The sequence below is a fragment of the Sturnira hondurensis genome, unplaced genomic scaffold (assembly GCF_014824575.4).
Source record: "Sturnira hondurensis isolate 20B ecotype Veracruz unplaced genomic scaffold, ASM1482457v3 Scaffold0006413, whole genome shotgun sequence".
Lineage (NCBI taxonomy): Eukaryota > Metazoa > Chordata > Mammalia > Chiroptera > Phyllostomidae > Sturnira > Sturnira hondurensis.
The window spans coordinates 38,974,106-38,989,207 of NW_028079044.1; positions in this window are offsets into that span (position 1 = coordinate 38,974,106).

Below are 15,102 nucleotides of genomic sequence, written 5' to 3' on the forward strand. Positions count from 1 at the left end.
ATTTGCCTCTCTCCTCCCCATACAGGAAAGTTCTGCCTTAGTTCCATGACTGCCTAATCTCTCAAAGCTTTGGATAATTATTTCTCCAGTGACCTCTAAGACCCAAAGAAATCTCCATCTCTCAAGCCCAATCCACATACAAAAAAGCACACTCATACTCAAAGACACAAACCCAGACACAGATGAGCTTAATTGTTATAATACGAATGTAGGCGTGTGGTTTCTTCTCACAAGTATATGTGTGTGTTAATTTAAAAAAAGAATAGAAATAAAGGGGTGGAATGGGAGAAACAGGAAAAGTAATTATATTTTTATTCTCATTCACCCCAGTAGTGAGAAGAAATCAACTTTGCCACATACATGTGCATGAAAAAGCCTAAAAGGTTATAGGAGTGTCATTCAATGATGGCTGGAATTCCAGAAAAATGCTCATTTTCTTCTTTATATTTATTCAAGCTTTCTAAATTTCCTACCACAAATATAGATCAATTTATAATTTAAAATGCAATTTATTTTGAAAATGCAAACATATCAACCATATTTCTTTTTTTCTAATCCCTCCTAATATGCAAATGTATTTTAAAACAAAGAATAACTAGAAAGCAATGGGAATTACTTCATTTAAGGGCACAGGCCATGGTAATAAATGGATTTGGGGGGGAAATGAGAAAAACTCCCAAAATGTTTTTAAGTGGTAGCTTTACAGTTATCAGTGTATAACTTTCCAAGGTGATTAAGCTAATGTTAACATTGATTTTTGGATGTAAACATTTGGATTGATTGCTTTGCTGGCTTGATTTAAATCTTTTTCTGTCCCCCTATACATATTTCAAACCTGGCATCCCTATAGAGGTGTATGACTGAATTGCAATTAAAAGGCTTTATTGACTGAAGAAATAATGTACAGCCATTCCCCTAACTCAAAACACAGTCACACGAGGGGGGGGGGGGTGGTTAAGAGATGGGACCCAGTTCCACGAGAGTTGCTATTATCCTGCACGTCTGCTCTTTAAGAATCAGAGATTGGCTTGCTGTCTATCAACAGCCCAACCACCAAAGGAATGGAGATTGCGATCATCCCACAAAAAGCCAACACAAGAATCCCATCACCCTCCCACTTCACTTTCCATTCTAGAAACATTCTATTTCAATGCTCTTTCTGCCTTTTCACTTTTTTTCCCCATCTGGGCACCCGTTCAGACATTAAAATTCGTAGATTCCTTTAGGAAGGAAAGGAAGAGAGCTTCCTTCAACACAAAGCTATCATTACCCTTAGCTCTAGCAGAGATAAGTGTAGATATGTGGCCCGGAAGTAACCTGAGGGGTGATAGGAGGTGTTGGAGGAAAACATCTTGGGCCCATCTGATTCAGGAATGCTTCCCGTTCATTTCAAAACCCAGAGATAATTTGATACAGATGTATTTAAGATGTGTCTTTTTTTGGTTGTTCTTTCTCCAGTTGTTCTTAGTCACCCTGAAATCACGATGAGGTTTTTTTTGTTTTTTTGTTTTTTTAGTACAAGAAAACAACTCCTACAAGCCCAAGGAATGAACTTATCTGCCAGTCACTGGCTCCAAGTTCAGGTCCTGCTCCCTGTCTGGATTCTGCATGCTTTTGGTTTTCAGAGCAGGACCTCCTCACAGGACACTCAGAGGAGAATGCGCTTGGGAGACACAGAGGAGACAGACCTGGCTTCAACAGTTCTTCCATGCACAGCACTTCCCGAGCTGTAGCCAAGAGAAGCATGTGCAGAGCACGCTTTTCCAAATTCACATTGTTCTAAATCTGAACTAATAGACTGTGACATCCCTGGAGATTATGTCTTTAATTAATTCAATATTTTTCAGTACTACTATATGCCAAGTATTGTACTTCTTTGTCTTCAAACACCAATCTTAGCCATAATCAGCATACAATACGTGTTCGTTTCAATGGATGGACATTTTCCCAATTAGAATATGAATTCTAAGAAGTCAGGATCTTAAATCTGGCATATCCTGGGTGCTTAGGAAACTTTTGTTGATTAAGTTGATTTGTTGATTGATTAATTCATGAGTGAATAAAGAAATCAATTCACACCAAACAAGTTGTAGCTAACAGTGGTGGGAAGTAGTATATTCGTAGAATGGAAATATTTTGGTCTTTGGAATTAGACCTAAAGTCAAAGTCCAGGCTTACCTTCCCAATTTTTATTTTACCATATTTAAAAGGAAATAGTAAGATTTATCTGACTGAATTGTGAGGATTTAATCAGTTAACAAATATTAAGTGCTTGGCAATTTTGGAACCACGTTTTAAACATCTTAATCAGATTTTTAGATCTTTATCCAATTTTGGAAAAAATCTTTAACCATGAATCGTCATGCTCTGAACTCTCAAAACACTTGTGGACGTCAGCGATTTGCTCATGTGTCTTCTTAAATTTCGATGCCCTCAAAGGCAAAAAAAAAAAAAGTCCCCATAACCTCTGCACCCACAGAACGTGATACACACATGTACTTCAGTAATGCTTGTTGATGGATGGATAAATAAACTTGGTAGCTGCTGACATCTAGAATAATACCTTGTGCTTAATGCCTGGATGGCTCTAGACTAATGAGTTAATGTGGCTGTTGCCAAGGTAAGAAGCTTTTTAGTCTTTGGGTTTGGTACTTACACGCATTAAGACATTTTCAATTGTAAGCAATAGAGGCTCAACAAACTGACTTTTGCAAAAAAAAAAAAAAAAAAGGAAGATTAGTCTAATGTAACAGAGAAATCAAATAAGTGACTTCAGATACTGCTAGCCCCAGAGGTTCAAAACACATCATCATGGCTCGCTCACTCTCTCTCTCCCTCTCAACCTCTCTCTCTCTCCGGAAGTCTTAGACATGTCTCTCCACGGTGTCACTCCATGACACCCTCCAGTACCCCAAGATTTAGCCCAGCAACTTAGCCTTCTCACAGCAACAGAAAAACATTTTTCCGAATATCTATGTTAAAGGGGAATCGGAGAGTGTTTTGATTTATGGGTTCAGCATAGGATGTGGGTCTAGTCTTAAATCACAATGGCCAAGAGGTTTGAGTATTCTGCTAGACATATTTAGGTCACATGTCTTCCCTGTGGCTGGAACAGAGGACCAGCTGGGTGAGCCCCACTCAAGCCCTAGAGGAGAGAAGGGTTGTATTACCAGAAGAGGGAAAGCATATAAAACAAACAGACCAAAGGTTTTGCCCACACCATTCTGGACTTCTTCTTACCATCTTCTTGCCACTGTTATTACCCTGTGAATCACCTTAAAAATATTTCTTCAGTACCTCCCTTTGCCCCAGTCCCTCCCTGCACTGTCAAAGTACGAGTAGTAATTTACCAAACAGAAAGGGAATAGACATCCCAGACTTGAGAAGCAGCTTTGTCTCCTGACTACCTCACATCTAGGGTCTGGGGTAACTGGAGCAAGTCCCTGGTGATGCCACACAAGGGGACACTGCTTCTAAACCTTCCTTTATGGCAGAAAAGAAATTCAGGTTGACCTTATTGACTGGCCCCATCAGCCTGTCAAGAAAGCACTTGGTAACTACCCTAATCAAGCAATTTGCTTTTTAATTGAGATCAGAGCTATTCTGTAAAATCTTCAGAAGGCACAGGATTGCACAGCCACTGTGAAAAATGGGATCCTTGAATAACGCAAGAATCTCAAGGTCTCTGTTCTTAGTGTGCCAAATTTTTCAGCACTTGTTAAACACAATTGGTTCCCAGCAGGAGAAAAGCCTTTCAAGGTTGTGCAATGACTGTTTTGAAAAATGAATTTAGAATACAAGTCTGCCCCCAAGCTACCCCACACCTTTCTGTGCCCTTGGGTCCTTCTACCAAACCACACCTCTGACATCTTTGATTCTCAACTCCAGCCAGACTTTGTGCAAGATTTGCTAGAGTCCTCTGGCTTGCACAGGTGCTCCCTGGGGTCAGCATCTGCCTCTGCTTTTCTCTCTGACACTTTCCAGGGTATCCTGAACACTACTATGGTCTCGTATTGTTATTAACACTTACAACTTTTCAATTTGCAAACTGCTTTTCCTAAGCATTCCATATGAGTGTCCCAATAGCAACAAGAGAGCAATATTACCATTGTGCCCAGGCTGATGAGGAAACCCGATGCTCGCAAAGACTTATGTAATAGCTTAAGGTCCCATGGCTAGTAAGTGGCAGAGCCAGGTCTCAAACCCAGGTCCTTTTCTTACAAACATCTTGCCTTTCTTCCTAACAGCATGCTACCTCTGTTATATTCTGTTTGGCAATTTTGACCCCCCAATAAGCCAGCGATCTTCTTGAGGATAGGAGGCATGTCTTTTTTGCTTCTGTGGCTACTTGTAGAAGGTCTCTCGTACATCATTTTGTACGGGATTGGCGTTTCAAAATAATTTGTTGGCTGAAGAAATAAGTAATTGCCTGCTGTAAGTAGGCCATTTTGGAAACTCAGCTGGCAGACCAGTTGGAGGACGCGCAAAGTGAAGCCTTTATCTAAATGTGGTTAGAGTTGATCATTTACACATTTGTCATTCAACCAATTCTTATTTTCTGTCTTCTATGTCCCAGACAGAGTCATAGGTGCTGGGTACCCACTGGTAAATAAAACAGCACGATCCCAGCCCTGAGGAGTTTGTGCTTCTGTGCAAGACCTAGAATCAAATAGGTACAATCCAATGATAAACTCTTCACTGTTCTCAGCTACAGCAATTATTTTAATTATTACAGAACAAATGATCACAAACTTAGCTGAAAACAACACCCACTTATTAACTCACAGTTCTGGACTTCATTAAACTGGGCAGGCAACTGGATTCTCTGCTGAAGGTCCTGCAAGGCCATCATCAAGGTGCCAGCCAGGCTGAGCTATTATCCAAAGATTTGGGAGAAGAATTAACCTTGAAGCAGAATCAAATTCCTGTGGCTGTAGGATTGAAGTCCCTGCTTTCTTGCTGGCTGTCAGCTGGCAGTTGCTCTCAGCTGCTAGAAGCACCATCAGGTTTTTTCCATATGAACACATCCACCTTCAAATCTCTGGTTTCCTCTCTGCTACCAGCTATAGAAAACTTTCTCCTCTTAAAGCATTTGTGGGATTAGACCAGACCCAGGCCTCTCTTTCTTATAGTCAGTCGGGCCATAAAACAGCGCAATCACCGAGTAGTATATCATCGTATTCACGGATTCCACCCACACTCAAAGAGGAGATTATACAAGGTCACTGATCATTGGGTGTCATCTGAGAATCTGCATACCATACTCCTGCCCAAATTCAGGCATTGATAACTGCACAGGGCCCTTTGTCAAAACCTGACAAGTGTTTTTCCCTGTCCAGCGTCATCCATACTTATCCGCGACACGCCTTTATACCTTTGCCTGTGCCAGTCTCTTTGATTGGAAGCTTCCCCCGATTCCGTTCCTCTGACAAAATCCTCTTCAAACTTGGAGACTCAAAGTCTCGAAGACCCTTTGAGGTATCTTCTCAGCACCAAGCTACCCCTCAATTAATGCTAAAGACTTTCTTCTGGGTGTTTTTATAGAACTTTGTCCATCCTACCACTAGAGAACCTCATCCAGAGTAAACTATCGTTGTAGGCACCAAATTGTGAGAGCTCAGACAGCAGAATTTATTTTTTAGTCATCTTTTATTTTCCAGGGCATCCCACGGATCCTGGCACGTGGTAAGTGTTTGGTAAATATTAGTTGAATAGAATTGAACTAGACTTCCTATCCTCTGTTGTGGGGACTCATGATTTGATGAGCAGCACAGATTTGAAACCTGGCTTCAGTAGAACAGCAATGATTTTTACCTCCTCAGCACACGTTCGCTCCTGTTCTGCTCTCTGTATCCGATTTGCCATTAGGGAATCATGCGCCTCCCACTTCCATTCCTGTGGTTCGTGTGGACATAACCCGTTTCAGGATAGGCTCACCTGTGACTCAGACTTTGCTAATAAGAGATACCATGGCTGGTTCCAAGCTGGACATGATGCAATTAGGCTGATGAAATTCTGGAGAAAGAATTTGTCTCTTTACCTTGGGCTTGTGGAATTAGTAGAATAAAGACTTAGAGTAGCTTTCTCCGCCACCTGCTGGGGGGGACCTCCTACACGATGAACATCACAGAAATGCAGAACTAAGAGAGGACAGTAGAAAAATACTAAATCCTGAAGACATGAGCCTCTGGATTAAGCCATGTCCATAGCTTGTCAGCCTCTGAATTTACCAATAAGCAAAAATCCCTTTAGACTTAAATGTTCACTCACACAAACACTTTCTCATTTACTCATTTGAGTTGGGGCTTTGCCATTTGCAACAGCAAGGACAACAACAACAACAAGCCTAAAAATGTATAGATTATCCTGGTTATGGAAAATATTTAAAAAATAACAACCCCTCTCAGGGACTAAACCCCAGAGCCTTGGCTCTGTAAGGTCATTATCGATGTTTGAAAACTGAACAAATGGGGACATCAGACTCTGTCAGGAGTGCCACCCTGCCTCCAGCCTCTTCTTGTTAACTTGCCTTGTGCTGTATTTTAGAATCCAGAGACCAAGGATCTTGGGGCTAATGCTGTGGTGGGTGATGAAACAGAGAGTAATTATTGTTTATAACCTTCAGAAGCAACAATCTTAGTCTGTGGCTGAGATTTTTCCAAGGGACACCAGGTGTGCAATTTGCAAGAAAATGACAATCGACATGACTATTGATTGCTCTGACCAGCTAATTAGGAGCCGGTAATTTCCTGGCTCCAGGATCTCTTCCCCCACTGCCCAAGCTGGATCTCATTTGTTTGCCCTCAAGTCATCCCTAGAGAGGAAGCTCTCCTCTAACCAGCCTTCCCTATCTATGTCTTTCTCCAGCCTGCTAGATTCAATAGCTGTGTCCCCAGATTTCAAAGGGGCTTTCAGCGTATTGCATAGTCAGCTCCCTCTCTGAGGCTTCTCCCACCCCCATCATTACTTCAGGGTGTTGGAACTTTGCTGTGAGCTGCTGACAGATCGTTAAAGATCCCAGCTGTTCCTGGTCCATAACAACCCCTTTCAACTGGGTCTCCTTCCAAGAACAGCTGCAAGAGCTCCAGAAAAAGAAGGAGGAGACCCATTTAGCATGATAACAAATCAGGAGGGAGTGACCAGCTTACCCAGAAAAGCTGGGGTGCAGATGTAGCCACCCAACAACCCACCCCATCCCCCAGGAGAGAGGCCAATGTGTGTTGCCTCAGTGTGAAAACTCTTCATATCCAGGGGGAGCTCAAGAATCCCCACCCCTGCTCCCAGGAGAAAAGATTTGGAAGAACTTCTTGCTTTCTCAATAAGATTCACCAAAAAAGAACTCTAAGTGGTTACAAAAAGTTTATTGTCTTGTACACCCATATGAGCATTATGTAATTCATTTGGACCAAATTAACTACATGGAACGGAATTGGTTGTTGAGATCTATCTGGTCACATACAAGAGACAGGCAAAGTGCTGTACATATATTTTCTTAGGCACACTCACAGCAAGTACCGATGGATGAGGAAACCAAGGCACAAAGAGACTGACTAACTTGCCCAAGTATGCACAACTCAGAAGCAGTGGAGTCAAGATTTGAATTCAAGTCTGTCTTCTGATATCAGAGCCTGTGCTCCAGACTTCTACCCTATTCCACTGCGTGAAAGCCAGTCGGTAAGAACCCCTGATTGTTCCAGAGCCTGGCAGTTAGTGGGCACTCAGTAAAGGTTGAATAAATTTCTTCTTTCAGTGAAGACTGATTCATGCCACTGTGCTTTCATACATATTGCTTTCTCTCCTTGACACACTCTTCATTCACAACTACTTCATCTGCCTCGAAAATAGTTACTGATTCTTCAAGATTTTTCTTAGTCATTCTGTACAGTATAGGAAGACTACAGCCCTGGCTTGTGTGGCTCAGGGCATTGAGTGTCAGCCTGCAAACCAAAAGGTCACCATTTCAGTTCTGGCAGGGCACATGCCTGGGTTATGGGTTGGGTCCCTAGGCGGGGGCATACAAGAGGCAGCCAATTGATGTATCTTTCACACTGATGTTTCTCTCCCTCTCTTTCCCTCTCTCTAAAAATAAATAAATAAAATCTAAGAAGTAAAAATAAAAAAGGCTACAGCAAAGCCCCCTTCCTTCATCCAGTGGACAATCTTAATTATTTCCTCACCATGTCCTCTACACTTTTATGTATCTTTATTCTGACATAATGTTTATGTACCAAAGATTTTAACTCTCGTCCTGCCCTATGAGACCTATCTTTATGCCCTATGAGACTGGACCTCATGCCTTGAACTCCCCATTTCGGAGGCTTCAGGAAATGCCCCTCAATATTTCTGCTAACTGTTAATTGCTTTCTATCTCTTGTTCTGTCACCCAAGCTTCAGCTCCCTTTGTTTTTGCTTGGGTCCATCATTACACCACTTGGAGATGAAACTCAACACTCCTCGGATTTCTACACTCAATGCCAAGTACTCATGAGTGTCAACTCAGGGTCAAGGGCATCAGAAGAAGTGGTGCAGCACTAGGCCTTCATTTCTCTCCTTTATCCGACTGTTACTGCATCCCCCTGTCTTTCAAATTATTTCCATAGTCTGTGCAGAACAGCTTCCCCTGGAATCCTGTCACCGACTACTATCAAGGCCTTGGAATTATGGGGGAGGAAGAAACTTTCCTCTATCTTTTAAATTGCTTTCTGCTGATCTAACAGTTAAATTTCCATGAGACAGAGTAACAAGCAAAATAACCAAGTTGAATTACACATGTAGCTATGGAAACCCCACATACACAGAGGTTTGGAGGCAAAAAGGGGAAGTGAAGTTCATATGACATTCTGGGCTAAGAAGGAGGAAAGGTGCCCTGGACCTTCAGAGGGAAGGAAGGTCATTCCCAGGATAAGAAGAGCAGGTGTTTAGTAATTAGAGTTTGCCCTGCCATATATATGGGTCACAGAAGGCTATCTCTGATAACCATTTATTATGGGCAAGGCACTTAAGTCAAATTCTTCTAGGCAATAAAGTGGTGACAGAAGTTTCTCTTGATCCCAGATAAGAAAAAAACATTCTGAAGTGTTCTGAATTAATTTACAGCTGCTGGAGAGTGAGAGAAAGAGACAGAACTGATTGCGGCTGCTGACCAGCTAGCAAAAGACTTCTCGCATTCCTGTTTTGCCTGTTAGGATGTTGGGCTGATTTCCAGGTGGCTATTTCTAGGCACCATCCAATTACTGGAGTCACCCCTTATTTACACAAGGGCTTTCCGGACTGGTGTCCCCAGCCAATCTACAGGACCCCCTTTGCCTGCCCCATACTCTTTACCTATAGCTAATGTAGAAGAAATTCTTTCTTCCCTCTAATTGATGTATAAAATGCTTGCAGAACTCTGGGATGGTAGACATGCTATCTCTCTACCTAGCCATGTTGCTGATGGTTTAGACTCCATCCCCCAAGACTGGTCTTCTGGCTAGCATTTTTGCCAGAAAATGTGCTGCTCATACCACAGCAGCACATTTTGGGGGGACTCCTCCTGAACCCCTACAAATGAAGGCACTACAAGGGAGTGAGAGTAGAGTATAGGGGAGGGGTGGTCACATCCTATACCGAGCCCTCACGTGCGCAACAACTATTTGCTGAGCACCCACAACATGCAATGAAATAGAAATACAGAGATGGAGAAAAGCAGACAAGTTATGCAGCTTACGTCCTAGTAGAGGAAAGAGACACAACACATTCATAAATGAAATGGTCTCAGGTTGTGGTGATGGGACATTCCCACGCTGTGTGGACAGTGATGAATTAAGATGGAGTGGTTAGACGCAGACGGTCTGTGGAGGTGACGTCTGAGCCGAGGTTGAAGAGGTGAAGGAATCAGCCTTGTGATAAGCTTGAGAGGACTGCTGCAAACTGAAAGAACTATATAGGCAGAAACTCTGAGACAGCAATGAATTTAGTGTCCTAGAAAAAAAGTCAACGAGAAAGTGGCCATAAAAGGAAGATGAAGGGAGAGACAGGTAGTGGCAGGTCATGTAAATGTTTCCGGTGTTTTCCTAAGTCTATTGGAAATCTACTGGAGATTTTTGAGCTGTAGATGATATAATCAAATTATTAAATCACTATTCTAAACAGTATGAGAACTATTAATATGTATGTTTCCCCAACTAGACTGAGTTCCTTGAAGCCAGAAACCGCATCTATGCTATTTTCATCATTTTTTTACTAGGCAACTACCCCATGACTGGATACATGCATGATTCATGTTTTTTTAAATCTTTACCTGAGGCCATGCTTATTGATTTTAGAGAGAGAGAGAGGAAGGAGGGAAGGAAGGGGGGAGGGGAGAGAGAGAAACATCAATATGGGAGAGAAGCATCAATTGGTTGCCTACCGTATGCACCCCAACCAGGGACCAAACCTGCAATCCAGGTGTGTACCCTGACGAGGNGTGATGAATTAAGATGGAGTGGTTAGACGCAGACGGTCTGTGGAGGTGACGTCTGAGCCGAGGTTGAAGAGGTGAAGGAATCAGCCTTGTGATAAGCTTGAGAGGACTGCTGCAAACTGAAAGAACTATATAGGCAGAAACTCTGAGACAGCAATGAATTTAGTGTCCTAGAAAAAAAGTCAACGAGAAAGTGGCCATAAAAGGAAGATGAAGGGAGAGACAGGTAGTGGCAGGTCATGTAAATGTTTCCGGTGTTTTCCTAAGTCTATTGGAAATCTACTGGAGATTTTTGAGCTGTAGATGATATAATCAAATTATTAAATCACTATTCTAAACAGTATGAGAACTATTAATATGTATGTTTCCCCAAGTAGACTGAATTCCTTGAAGCCAGAAACTGCATCTATGCTATTTTCATCATTTTTTACTAGGCAACTACCCCATGACTGGATACATGCATGATTCATGTTTTTTTTTTAATTTTTACCTGAGGCCATGCTTATTGATTTTAGAGAGAGAGAGAGGAAGGAGGGAAGGAAGGGGGGAGAGAGAGAGAAACATCAATATGGGAGAGAAGCATCAATTGGTTGCCTACCGTATGCACCCCAACCAGGGACCAAACCTGCAATCCAGGTGTGTACCCTGATGAGGGATCAAACCTTCAACACTTTGGTGTCCAGAACAATGCTCAACCAACTGAGCAACCCAGCCAGGGTGCATGGTTCATGTGTTACAAATGAATAGCCCCACACCTTGCAAAATACATGCTTAGCAAGGACTTCAAAAGTTCTGTAGGGTCCACAAAAGGTTCGGCAACGAGTGGTTTAAAGGAGGGATCATATCAGAGAGCTCTTGGCCTTCTGCCATCTCACTAGCCCCCACCACCCCACTTTCTCCTTCTTCTCCTCTTCATCAAGCATTAAGCAATAGCTGGGAGGTGACTTGAAGAACTTAAAAATGAAGTTATTCTCTGAAGATAAAACTAACTAAAAACTATCCCTAAAGTATTACCCAAACTATCTGTCAGTGTCAACTTATCAGTTCTTTAAAAAATTATTAAGCTTATTGGGATTACACTGGTTAATAAAATTACATAGGGTTCTAGGGTACAATTTTATAATGTATCATCTGTATATGTGTTCACCACCCAAAGTCAAGTCTCCTTCTTTCAATCTGTCCATTCTTAAAGAGTTTGGAGAAATGTCCAAAATTACAGTCAAGATGACTAGGAAATAGGAAGTGCAACTGAGATGAGCATTTCTCAAACTGCCTACACAGACCCAACAGTTTGGCATCATAAGGTCAACCAACTTAAGAGAAAAAAAATGGATTCTTGATAACTTGAATAGAGCTGATACCCCATCGACTACATTTACTTTTGCTTGAGAAAAGAATGTACAAGCACAATGAGAATGATGCACATGCTGTCTATGAGAGGCTAGCCCAAAGGGAACAAAGGTATCAGCGTTTACCTACACCTGTGTTGGCTCTGGATCAGAAAGCAAAAGTATCACAGACAACAGAAAGAAGTTCACTGCTGAGGGACAAATGGAGGTCGTATTACTGTCGCTGAGATGAAGTTGCTTTGGGGTTCAACCACCTCCCTTTGTTCTCATTCCTTTGTTCAGGGATGCTCTGAGAAATGGGGAGATGCCTCACTCCATTTCCGGGGTGGAGCCACGTATGGGGAGAGAATGTGACCATGAGCATCACGGTCTGGTGACAATGGTTCACCAACATGTTAATCATTTTAACCAGCTCGCGACTATATCATATTACTCAGGACAGGCTAAAAGTGCTGTTTCAGAAATCTCAGTAGCTTACCCAATAAAAGCTCAAGAATGCTCTGTTGCTATGGTTGAGTGAGGGCCTTTGATGGATGGGGAAGAGCAGGAAGGCTCTGATCCACACATTCAGGCAGGAACCTAGGTCTCTCCTGTCCTTGATATTCTTATCTCTCCACACCCCTACCTCCAGACCCCGAGAGACAGCAATTCAGCCTGGTGGGTAGAGAAAGACAGCAAAGATTGCACGTGGGAGGTTTGTTGAGCCAGACTGGAACTGATGCACATCACCTGTGTTCACCTTCCCATGACCAGAAACCAGTCACATGGTCCCATCTAACTGCAAGGGAGGCTGAGCCATTGCCCTCCTGAGAACACAGAAAGGAGAACCTGGAGATTGACGTGTCCTAATAGTTGCTGTCCACGTACTAAGTGCTTTACGTAAAATACAGCATGGGATCCTCATCACGTTCCCTAAAATTTGGTGCTCATATTACCCTCATTTTACAGAAGATGAAACTGAAGCACAGATGGGATAAGAAATTTGCCCAAGAACAGGCAATCGACTATGTCTGAGCCAAAGCAAGGTTAAAACACATCTGTAAGTCCACACTTTTAACTACTACAATACATGGTTATACTTTATGTGGTAAATAAATTGGCCTCAGATTTATAAGTTTCAGTACACATACACAAGTGTGAGTCTGAAAGTATAAATGGAGAACTAGATTCTAGAACATGGTGACCCACCACGGTACTTGGTAGGCAGGCAGGCAGCCAAATCCTCTGGATGACAATACATCCAGTCTGGTCAAATCGCAACAGAAAAGACCGAGAGTTAACAGTAAATGAGCACCTACCACCAAGGCAAGCACAACTCTGTGTCACGAAAATTGAACTATTTAAATCCCTACAACTCTATGAAGTAGGTACTATTATGAAGAAATGAAAACTCAGAGAGATTAACATCATACAGTACTTGTCAAGGTTACACAGCCAGAAAGAGCCAGAGGCAGGATCTGATACAAGGCAGCTTTAGTTCTAGAATTTATGTTCTGAGCGACCATGTTAAAGAAACATGCAATAAACATGGTGCCACACTGCTGTTGGTGCCGTGTTTTTCTCCATAGTTCCCCTAATCACTCACATACAAGCAAAACTAGATGCAACTCAGTCATTACCTCCTCTTTCCAGGAATAGAGGGCACTTCTTCAAATAGGTACATGGGTAATATTTATGAAACTGAAGTCATTTGAATTATGTTCAATTGACGGCTGCAACACTTTTCCTTTTGTTTACTGCCAGGAAATTAAAAATAGCTAAGAATTTTATTTAAATTCACTAATTCTCACAAAGGCTTACCTAGGGATTCAAATTTACCCCCATTTTTATAGGTCATAACACCAAGTTTGACCATAAGTAATCAAGTTCAATGATATCTGACTTAGATGTGAGTATAAACCTCCTGGTAACACTTTCAGAATGACTTCTGAGCATCTCTCTAAATGAAGAGAAATATCCTACTCCAGCATTCCAAGCATATAGGCTACTGAAAATTCAGGACTTTGCTTTCACAATTCTTTTCTTTTTTCCTTCCAGGGAAGTCATTTCCATGAGCACTGGTGTGAATAACAGTTGCAAGTGGGAAGAGCAATGGGACCAGGAAAAGAAGGAGAAAGAAACGGTCCATAATATTAGAAAGAGTGGGGAAAGGCCTGGCTGGTGTAGCTCAGTGGATTGAGCATGGGCCTGCGAACCACAGGATCGCGGTTCGATTCCCAGTCAGGCCACATGCCTGGGTTGCAGGCCAGTTCCCAGCAGGAGACTCACAAGAAGCAACCATACATTGATATTTCTCTCCTTCTTTCCTTTCCTTCCTCTCTAAAGACAAATAAATAAAATCTTAAAAAAAAACAATAGAGAAGAAAAATTTAAAAAAAAAGAAAGAGTGGGGAAAAATGAAGTTAGACTTCTAGGTTCTATTTCTGACTCTGCCTTTGTTTTCTAGCAACCCGGCCATCTCTCTACCTTTCTCTTCATTAATTGCAAAAGGTGGAGAAGAACACACAGGGTATAAAGCACACTGTCGTTCTTGGAGGAAAGATCTTGTGTTACAGCCAACACACCCAAAGTTGATCACGTTGCAAAATCCACATTGTGTGATGACATATTGGTTTCCCGTTTTGCAGGACCACTTCCGCTCTGAATTCATATGGTCAGAGAAGGCAGCATTGCATTTTTAGGTAGGGACCCCAAAGATGGACGTAGCACATTGAAAACAGAGGGTGGTTGTAAGGAAAGCTCACCCTGCACCAACTTGTAAATCCTATCCTTTCTCTGCCTGCCCTTTTTCTTCCTCATCAAGTGTCTCATTTTCCCAAGTCCCAATTTTTTTCATACTATCCTATGTTCTTAGTATTAATGACTACCTAGTGTAACCCTCTCCAGAACATTATATGTTAGAGGAAAAGGAATCCCGAGGACAAATGAGACCGTGTGCCCAGTACTGTGGCCCACAGACTGTCCTTCCTCTTTAATAGTCACATTAGCTTCCTCCTGTTTGGAAAAGATTTTGAAGGAAGAGTAGAGCTGAAGAATGCTGAGGTCCTTCTCAATGTTGTGGCATTCCCTAACTTTTGTGGAACACTGCTGAACTTAGATAATTAATGTTTTCTCTCCAATATCACCCGCAGTGGCCATCCTGAATTGCATTGATTATGGTGGTTTTCAGCCTAAGTGCTGGGGTTTCATGATACATATAATGTGTTTCCATGAAAGAAATTGTGAGCCTGGCAACATGCTTAGTAAGGACAGTGGTCCATATACATATAGTCTCCACCCAAGGATGGAGTTTTCACTCTAGGCCTATCG